Here is an 11,443-nt window from a genome sequence, read left to right on the forward strand (position 1 = left end):
TGTGTAGATTGTATTGGTCAATGATAAGTTACTACTTGGTTGAAAACTTAGCCACTTGGCATTCAGTAGTCATGACTGAAGCTTGAATCAGAGTCTACATGTATTATAGAATGAGCAATATTCTAGGGTTTTTTTCTTCCTGTAACTAAATCATTTTCACCCCTTCTCTATTCATATTGTCATAATAGCTAGGCTCATATGTTTTCTTGTGCGCAAGGAGTGCATAATCATCTTCTTATATTTATCATTGCAATCATCATATGAAGAAGACACTCATGATGTTGTGCATCTGGTAAAATATTATCTCTAGTAGGATATGACCATCCTTGTAGGTATAATTGTCACAATTATACCATATGATGTTTTTGTAATGTTTACTTTACAATACTAGCACCGTCAAGTTCCTTTGGTAAAGAGAGTGGTTGCTTTTAAGTGTGCACCATACAATAGTTTAGTATTTCATGGGAGTTTCCCCATCATTTTACATGCTGGATGTTCCCTTGGCTTCTTGTGCTTGAGAGTGATTGAAAACATGGGTCTTCTTCAACTCAAAACCAATTTTCTTCCTTGGTGGGAATATTAGAAGGAACAAAAAATCCATGGATAAGTCTGTAAACTATAGCCGCAATCATACGGCCATATTAATGCAATGTAGTGATTTAAATTGCTTTGTTAATTTTTGCTTTATATAATAAATTTCAATTTATAAAGTTTTTGATAAAAGTTTGTATTTAATAATATATATTTATCAGTATTAATAGATATTATTAAATGATATATATATTATTTAACATTAATATATGTTATTTAATAAATATTATACATCATTTAATATGTTAATGATAATGTATTATAACAATGTTAAATATGAATTCTTAATAATAATTTGAAAAGAGATATTAATGTAAATGTTTACTTGATATTCATTAATTAATTTAGTTGCTTAAATTTAGTTAATGATGAATTAGGTTTGTAGATTTATTAGTTATATAATCGTTAATTAACTTAATTAAATACAATTTTATTTAAGATTAATTAATTAGTGGAATTATATAATTACTGGATTATTAATGAGATTGATTTCAATGAAGTTGATGGTTATTTTATTTAAAATCAATGAAGATTATTTTAAATAAATGATTTTCCTTGGAGTGTTTTAAGGAAATTGTAAGTTAATTGAAAATTGATAAGTATTATTCCAATAATTTGAATAATGGTAGACGCTTCTTGGATTCAACGAAGTTTGATTATTAGTAACATTGGTTATTGTAAAATAATGTGAATGATTTTATGGGAACTAGTTCCATTATTTAAAGAAGCAAATAATTATTCTTCTAATTATTTTAGGAAATTGCTTAAAAATAATGGGGGGACAATTCTATGTTTTATTCGAAAAGATAATTGGGTTGACTTGGAGATTAAAAAAAGAATCTTATACTCTTGAAATATACTTGAAACGAAAACTGAAACCTCGTACTTGGCATAACTATGTGATTTCAAAAGCAAACTGAAGCATGTATTTGCATCTTGATTATTTTGAGAAATTGAATGGGGTGATTTTGTATTCTATTTGAAGAAACGAATGGGTAAAACTATATGGAGTATGATGTACCCCTTTAAATTTGAAAACTCGCACTAAAATGAAAATTGGAACTTTACTGTAAATTGACATTGTGTATTTAAGACTAAACCCAAGCATGAAACTTACATTGTTGTATGTATATTATTTGTGTTTTGGGGTTGACTAGGTTGTTGACCAGTTATAGGATGTCTACCAGAGGCTTGGGAGTTATGTGAATGTGGTATCATGTTGATTTGTACTCGATCTTGGTTGCCCAACCATGGTAATGTGATGGTATGTTCTATGAGATGTTTTATTTACTGTTTGTTGATGCTTTTCAATCTTCTTGTGTGAAGCTGAAGTGTATGTGTATGAGACACTTGACTTAACCATTTTTGAGTCATCGATCAGTTATACTTGGACTACTTTCTAGTTGCCTTGATGGGGCTGAAGTGTTTGATTTGTTCTTGATGATGTCATGTCATGAAATCTTTGACTTGACCATTTTGGTGTCATTGATCAGTATTGTTTTGAGATACTTTTCGATTGCTCATTGAGAACTGACATACATTGTGATTTATTCTAGTTGGTCATTGAGAACTGATGGATATTGCAATCTATCATTTGATTCTTTCTAGTTGCTCATGGAGAACTGTTGTGAATATTGTGGATTATATTTTGATGCTTTTTAGTCGCTTGTATAGGACTGAGGTGATTTTGTGATTTGTGATTTCATGAGCCTAGCATAGGTTATCTATATGTAGTGTTGAGAAGTGGCTTGCAATGGGGGTCGGGGCCCTAAGAGGCTACTAGGGTAACTCATTGTAAGTTGTATTAATAAGTGAAAAAATTACACTAAATGGGTATTAAAATGAACCTAATAAGATAATTGTATGTTCTCGCCCATGCCTCAAGTGCTAGTACAGACTAGGATGGGAGTAGAGAGAATGCTTAGTTGTGACCTTGCATTTCATAGTATGCCTTATTAGTATGAGAGGATACTAGTGGCCACATAGGGATCACTAGGGGGCCAACGTCTATTGAGAGACTACCAAGGTAACTCTAGAATCATGCGATGACACTTTCCCACTTACATAGTAGATTCCTACATGTTTTGTGTGCCTCTAGGTATAGATGTCAGTCTATGTTGGAACCTTTGAGTTAGTGTACTTTTAGGATTCCTATATTTAGAGAGTATTTGTGTTATGTGATTTGATATCCTATTTGGGACTTGATATTATATCCTCAACATGGTGGGAGTAGGCCATTTAGGTTCCATGCAGTCGGATGGTAGTGCTTTTTCACTCTTACCATTGATATCCATCTGTAGTCACAATGGCTGGAGAATTCTGTGTTAGCATTTACCATCATTCTATTCTTGGATCTTATGATGCATGTTATTTACTGACACATTTCTTTATATTGATGATTAGCATGTGATAGATGATGTTATCTGCTTTGTAAGATCATCTTATGCTTTATTCTTGCATGTTAGATTTCTTTATGTGTATGTTGTAGCATGTTAGATTTCTTTATGCATATGTTGTAGCATGTTTTAAGAGTGACATCCCTATTACCATAGTAGCAATGATCTCTTCAGTGGCTTAGGATGTTAGACATTGGGGATGGCTAGGGCCCACAATGGTCTAATGATGCTATTGATGGTTGGGATGAACCGTACACTTAGTTAGTTGTGTTTTATGATGGATGGTTATCTTTTATCATGGTTGTTATATCTTTATTGATGGATGGATGTATCATGTATGTTAATAGTTTCATATACTTTATTGCACTTGTATCATGGTTGATGAGGATGATGTATCTTTATTTTTACATATGTTTAATCTTTTAAGCCTTTCATAGCATGTGACATGTACAGTGGATGATTGAGCATTCTAAATTTCATTTTCCAAGAGGCATTCATAACGAATGTATATTATGGACTTTGGGCCTTTAATTATTCTTTCATGTGGATGTGGTAGTTGTTAGACTTAGTATTAATTAGATTAAATGTGACTCAACATCTTGGGATCCTTAAAGAATGTAACCTGTTATGTATGCTTTTATTTGTATGTATGTTATTGCTTCTACTACTATGTGTTTGATATGAATGGTTTATCTTTCATAATTAATTAATTTTTTTTTTTGGAAAACTTAGTAAAACTTTAGGTTAATTATTTTGGATCCCTTGGTGGGGTGTTACAACCCTCTTTTGGTTCAACTCTTTGAGGAGAACTCCTCTTTCTTTTTCCCTTTCCTTTTCTCTCCTGAGGGTGATAGTATCTAATTGGTCTGTCAAGTTGGTATACCATTTTGGGCCTAATGGGTGACTGAGCATCAAAGGTAGGGATGGTGACTTTCTTCCCTCTACCTTTGGTTGCATGGACCTATGCATGGAAAACCCCTATCTTAAGTATTGGATAAAGTTTGAGTGATTTCTTGATCCAATCGTGTGTCATTTTGATGACTTACCTCACCTAATGATTAATATCATCATTCTCTTTCCTATCGACCTTAGCATTCATAATGGGCTATTCCCCAATTTTATCTTCATTGAACAAAGGGTTAAGAAGCTCCCCTATGTCTTGTTGTAATATCTACAATGGAATCATTATCTTTAGAGCCTTTTCTACCAAATACAAAGGCATCCTACAATAATCCCTAATATAGACATCATAGTCATTTGTTGCATTCATCCAATGGTCTTTGATAGCTTCTTCATGTGAAAATTATTTTCTTACCAGATATTGTACGCTCCCGATATTATCAAAACATGGCCATGAAGAATTTTACTCTTCTAAGGGATACTAATACCACTCACACACAAAAGAAGGAATATCCTGCTTTTGCTTTACTTGAAAAGTTCCTATGATTAGATGTCATGCCCAACACTGTTTACATTGTTTTCTAACCAAATTGTATGCAGATGAGAGTTGTCAAGTGATCTCTAAGAGAACAAGTCTATCACAAGGATACCTTGGAAGCTTCTTTAGATTAACTATGGTAGCAACTACCCTTAGTTATGTGAATGTTCTAAATTGAATGTAATACACACCAAGTGTCGTTACCTATGCTACTGCATCATTTGTAACCTCTTCACATAATCTCCTTCTATGAATCTAATTATGGTGAATATGAAGGCATCCTTAACAATTTTGTATTCCTTGCTCTACCCTAGGAGTCTCTTCTTCACCAATTATGGATAGACAATAAATGGCCAAGCATTAGGATGTTGCATGTTGCCTCATTTGTATAGCCCTAGGTAGTCTGTCACCCTTGCGGCTAATAAGTACACCAGGAAGGATGTCATGTAGAACATTCTTTTTTCATTTACTTCCTCCAACCATTCACACAAATTTTCACTTAAAGTTGTGGCCCAGTCAAGTGGCATCTTCACCATCTTGATAGTCTTAATAAAATGTACCATGAAGATATTTAGGTGTCAGGCTGTCGGCATACCCATTACTCTACTCAAAAGTATGATTGAGTACCTGCTATCTTCCTTCATATATCCCCTTGTCATGTGCACTTTACTAGTTGTCCTTCCCAATAAAGTCTTCTCTATAATATAAGAAGATTGGATGATCTCACAAGCCTCTTCTAAGTGATCTCTATACTATCTCTCTGCCGCCTCATAGGTTAACCTGATAAACTAATCCACCATCAAGAGATGAAATTCTTTCTTGATGTTTTTGGGTTGTAGATCAAGAATGATCTCTCTTGTCACACTCTTCACCACCACTTCCTGTTAGATTATGGTGATTGATTAGGAAAGTACTGTACATATTTCAAAAAAAAATTGGTACCATTTGTAGATTCACCACTAAAGTTATGGATAATTTATGGCCGATATGTTATAACCCTAAAGTAGTTTAATACTTGTATAAAAGGGCTTAGGGTTAGGGATTGTTTCATTGTGTGATGTAAAATTGGTTCTTGCAATGGTATTGAGCTGTAAGGGATTACAGATTGTAAACAGGTTGTAATCACTAGACTGTAATAAGATTGGACTTGTTGTTTGGTGGACGTAGCCTAAGGATTGGGTGAACCATGTTAAAGCTTGGTGTCTTGTGTTCATTTCTGTGTGATCTATTATTTTCTGTTATTGGTTATATTTGCATGTAGTTTTTATTTCTATCTATGGTTTTATCCTAACGAGTGGTATCAAAGCGAGGTTGTCTTTCAGTTATCCTCTACAGGAAAGTCTCACGGTTAAGTGGGAGGCTCACAGTTGAGTGGGAGCGATGGTAGATGAGGTTAAGCTGAGGGTTGATAGGTTTAATGGGCAGAACTTCCAGTTATGGAAGATGCAAATGGAAGACTATCTTTATTAGAAGGATTTATGGAAGCTGTTGGAAGGAAAAGCCAAGAATTAAGGATCTATGTCAGATGATGAATGGGATCTTTTGGATAGAAAGGCACTTGGAAGCATTCAATTATGCTTGGCACCATCGGTGGAATTTAATATTACAAAAGAAAAGATGATAGAAGAGTTGATGAAAACCCTAGCGACACTGTATGAAAAGCCCTTCGCTTCAAACAAGGTATTTCTCATGAAGCATTTATTTAATATGAAAATGGCAGAAGGTGGATCTATTGCAGATCATTTAAATGAGTTTAATACTATCACTAGTTAGTTATCTTCTCTAGGTATCAATTTTTATGAAGAAATTAAGGCTCTCTTGATTTTGTGTTCTTTGCCTGAAAGCTGGAATGGATTGGTAATGGCTATGAGTAATTTTGTTCTTGGATCTAATACCCTAAAATATGATGATGTGATCGATGTTGTTTTGAGTGAGGAAACTCATAGGAAATCCTTAGGTGGATCTACATCAGGAAGTGCTTTGAATGCACAAAGCAGGGGTAGAACAATTGAGAGAGGAAGTAACTCTGGAAATCGTGGGAAATCAAGAGGAAAGTCAAAGGGGAAGAGATCTCAATCGAGAGGACCAATTGACTGCTAGTACTATGGGAAACTAGGGAACAAAAAGAAAGATTATTGGAATCGAAAGAAAAATGAAGGAGATAAATCAAATGGAGACAAGGAGGAAAATGTGGTAAGTAACAAATTTGAAGAGGATGCTTTTCTTTTGTCTTTAGAAAGTGTTGATGATTCATGGGTTTTAGATTCTAGTGCTTCATTCCATGCTGCACCTCATAGAGGTTATTTAATTGATTATTTCCAAGGGGATTTTGGGCTTGTTTATTTGGGACCCAATCCCTAGGCTATATCCACCAAATAGCAAGTCCAATCTTATTACAATCTAGTGATTACAACCTAATTACAATCCGTAATCCCTTATAGCTAATACCGCCGCAAGAACCAATTTTGCATCACACAATGAAACAATCCGTAACCCTACGCCCTTTTATACAAATATTAAACTGCTTTAGGTTTATAACATGTCGGCCATAAATTAGCCATAACTTTAGTGGCAAATCTACAAATAGTACCATTTTTTTTTGAAGTATGTACAGTACTTTTTTTATTTGTCACCATAATCTAACAATCTTCCACTTGGGGAATGATCAGGCTCCACACTAAACAACAATATATCTCCCACTTGGAGATTGATCCTATAGTAATACCACTACCACATTGGGCTCCCACTAGATCAAACCAACCTGGACTCTTGTGTTCTTTTATTCATGTTTAGTCTAAAAGACCAACTGAAGTTGAAGAGGAGTTCAGCTTCTCCCTTATTACAACCTTTGTCAACATATCTACTAGATTGTCATTTGTATGTATCTTCTCTAGCTTTAATTGTCCATCCTCCAAAATTGATTGAATGAAATGATACCGCAACTGTATGTGTTTGGTCTTAGAATGTAGAGCTAAATTCTTGGCAAGATGAATGGCACTCTGACTATTTGTGAAAAAATAATTATCCTTCTGAGGATGTCCCAATTCTTCCAAGAAGAACTGAAGACATATCATCTCCTTGGCTTCCTTTGTAGTAGCAACATACTCTGCCTCTATAGTGGATAGAGCATTAATCTTCTATAAACTAGAAACCCAACTCACGGCTGCCCCACCAACAATAAACACATAACCTATAGTACTCTGCTTGGTATCAATATCCCTGCCAAATTTGAGTCAACATAGCCCTATAAATTAGTAGTAGAGCCCCTAAAGTGTAAACACTTATTGCATGTTCCTCTCAAATATTTGAGAATCCACTTGACAACATTCCAATGCTCAAATCCTGGATGACTCCTATACCTGTTAATGACTCCCACTGTGTGGGTAATATCTAGCCTAGTGCATGAGGAGGATAAGATATCCAAGGTACCCTATGCTTTAGCTATAGGAAGCTTGATGTATGCTATGGTATGCACTTGGCCAGATATTTCCCATGCAGTGGGAGTCGTTAGTAGGTATATGAGTCATCCAAGATTTGAGCATTGGAATGCTGTCAAGTGGATTTTCATGTATTTGAGAGGAACATCCAATAAGTGTTTACACTTTGGAGGCTCTACTACTAATTTATAGGGCTAAGTTGACTCATATTTGGCAAGGGATATTGATACCAGGAGGAGTACTACAGGTTATGTCTTTACTGTTGGTGGGGCAGCCGTGAGCTGGGTTTCTAGGTTACAGAAGATTAATGCTCTATCCACTACAGAGGTAGAGTATGTTGCTGCTACAGAGGTAGCCAAGGAGATGATATGGCTTCAGTTCTTCTTGGAATAATTGGGACATCCTCAGAAGGATAATTATTTGTTCACAGATAGTCAATGTGCCATTCATCTTGCCAAGAATTCAGCTCTACATTCTGAGACCAAACACATACAGTTGCAGTATCATTTCATTCAGTCAATTTTGGAGGATGGATAGTTAAAGCTAGAGAAGATACATACAAATGAAAATCTTGTAGATATGTTGACAAAGGTTGTAACAAGGGAGAAGTTGAACTCCTCTTAAGATTCGGTTGGTCTTTTAGACTGAACATGAATAAAAGAACACCAAAGTCCAAGTTGGTTTGATCTAGTGGGAGCCCCATGTGTTAGTGGTATTGCTATAGGATCAGTCTCCAAGTGGGAGATATATTGTTGTTTAGTGTGGAGCTTGATCAGTCCCCAAGTGGGAGATTGTTAGATTATGGTGACTGATCAAGAAAGTACTATACATACTTCAAATTTTTTTTGGTACCATTCATAGATTTGCCACTAAAGTTATGGCTAATTTATGGCCGACATGTTATAACCCTAAAGCAGTTTAATACTTGTATAAAAGGGCTTAGGGTTAGGGATTGTTTCATTGTGTGATGTGAAATTGGTTCTTGCGGCAGTATCAAGATGTAAGGGATTATGGATTGCAATCATGTTGTAATCACTGGATTGTAATAAGATTTGAGTTGTTGTTTGGTGGATGAAGCCCAGAGATTGGGTGAACCATGTTAAATCTTGGAGTCTTGTGTTCATTTCTGTGTGATCTATTATATTTTTTTATTGGTTATATTTGCATGTAGTTTTTAATTCTATCTATGGTTTTATCCTAAGACTTCCTCTAGGACAAAATGTTGTGCAAGTGTCATAATGAGTTCTAAAGATTGCACTAACACTAGGTGAGATGCTACATTTACTAAACCCAAATGAATCAAAGTGGAATCCATTATAGATCTCTCAGTGGATTTGTTACATGTCTTTAAGAACTCCCCCAAATCTATGTGTCCTAACTATGTATCTTTGATTTTAGAGTAATCATCATGAAACCTTTAATTCATTGGAGGAATTCCCTGGAACATGAAGACTATAGGTTTCTAAGCCATTTTCTCACTTGATGAAGATGCCATTATATCTGCACAAAAGGATGTCCATTAGTCTGAGATTGGATAAAAATGAATTGATTAAATCCTAGCACCGATTCACACAAAACCTAAAAATCTTGATGCTAAAAAAAAACATGTAAACCCTATTTAATGCCCCCATTATCCCTTAAAGGCCCATTGGTGCACCTGATACACCTAATCTTTGGATTTCTTTTATTTTACTCCATTTTTCAAAGTTTTGCAGTGTGTCATAGTTCACCAAGTAAAGTGTGCTACTATGGACCCCATTTATGGTTATGTGTTGTCTTTCTTGTATATAGGGCGATGAGTGAAAAGTGCAGGGCAAGGATGTGCCACATTTTGATTAGCATAGAGCTGTGGTCAAGAGGTCATGCAGGGGAGCAAATTGATATAGAAGGTCAAAGGAGAAAACCTAGAAAATACAAAGTGAGGAGGGGAAGATTCCCACTTTAAATAGCTCTTTAGGGTTAGATATCTTTGTAGCCATGCAAGTGCACCGATGCTCAGCTATGTTAAAATCATTTGTTAAATTTTTGGTGCACTAGTGCACCTTATGTGGTGTGCTATTTGTGCCAAAGTTATTAACATAGCCTTTCCATTGAATTCTTTGATTAATTTTGATCTTCAAGCCTTTCAGCAAGACCCAGACATGAACTAGGGGTTTGTGGGGGATTTCAAGATGAGTAGGATCCTAACTGTAGGAATCCAAAAACCTAATTAAAAGTAGGGGGTCCCCATTTCCTGATCAAGAAATGGGGTGTTCATTGTAGAAATACAATAAATATCCTTGACAAAAGGAAGAAATGATAAAGGATTTTCTTCATCAACAAACATTCTTTGAATGTGTGTGAAACACCAACTGAATCTTGAACATTCCAAGAAAATTTTGAATGACTTCACAGTGAAAACTTTAGGATCTAAAACCTTCAAGCTCAATGTCTATTTAGTATATTCATTTCCTTCAACATCTCAGGATGTGATCAATCAAAATCTTCTGACAACCTGGAAACAAACTTCCACCCCTCTTGGCACATCCGTCGAGAATCTTCATGAAGGTTTTTTTTTGATCCTTTGCTTGACTAGATGAGAGAATTAGTTCAAGGGCTCTTAGTTGGATGTCACTTTTCTTTAAATTTCTTGGTAATCCTATGGATAATTACTCCATTTAGTTCATAATGTCACTATTTGATTCTTGGATGAAACAATGTTTTCATTTGTATCTATTTATCAGATTACCCCTTTTATATCCTTTAGAATCCTTTAGTCTTAACACTATTATTTCTTTTTCTTTTTCTTTTATTTTCTTTTTTATTTTATTTTCTTCTATATCCTAACTATGCTTAGAATATGTAGCTAGGACTACTGTGTCATTTCTTGGATTCAATCTTTGGTGAACATCCCTTGAGTTCCTCATTTAGAACTTCTTAGAGATTCTCACGCCAAATAATGATCTTAGAAATCCTTCGAGAAGACCCCTCTGTTTGAACTATTAGGGGTTTGGATCATCCATTACTACTTTCAACCTTGGTTTGACAACACTTGAGATGATTTTTCTTTAAATTTGCAAAGTGTTGAGAACTTTTTAGTCTAGAATCTGGAATTCAAGACTAAAAGTCTCCCTATTACTGCAAGTAACATCTGTTCCTCAATTGGTATAAGACACACCATCATCCAAATGTTTTGACAAAGAAATACCTCTTCTTCAAATCAGAGCCAAAATAGTAGTTAGTAAGATCTATCAAGATAAAATCTTGAGTGCACCTTACCCCCCTAGACTGATACAACTTTGAAAGAAAACACACAACAAAAAGAAAACACACTTGCAAAAAATAAACACTCTTGCAGAAATGAAATCTAACTAATTTATTTTTATTTTTTATTTTTGGTTCTTCTAGGATTCAAAATAATGTTTTAGAAATTTCCCATTGATTGGCAATGGAACTAATTCCCCCTATAAGGAACTGAGCCTAAAAGTATTTTCTCTAAGAATTTCTCTCATCTGATAAGGACCAATCTACAAATGTTAGAACTTGGTGTGGTTGCCTAGCTTTTCTCTTTCCTTATCCTAAAGTAGAACAAGGTCAAAAAT

The sequence above is a fragment of the Cupressus sempervirens genome, chromosome 3 (assembly GCF_028749045.1).
Source record: "Cupressus sempervirens isolate cs-2001-9-10 chromosome 3, ASM2874904v1, whole genome shotgun sequence".
NCBI lineage: Eukaryota > Viridiplantae > Streptophyta > Pinopsida > Cupressales > Cupressaceae > Cupressus > Cupressus sempervirens.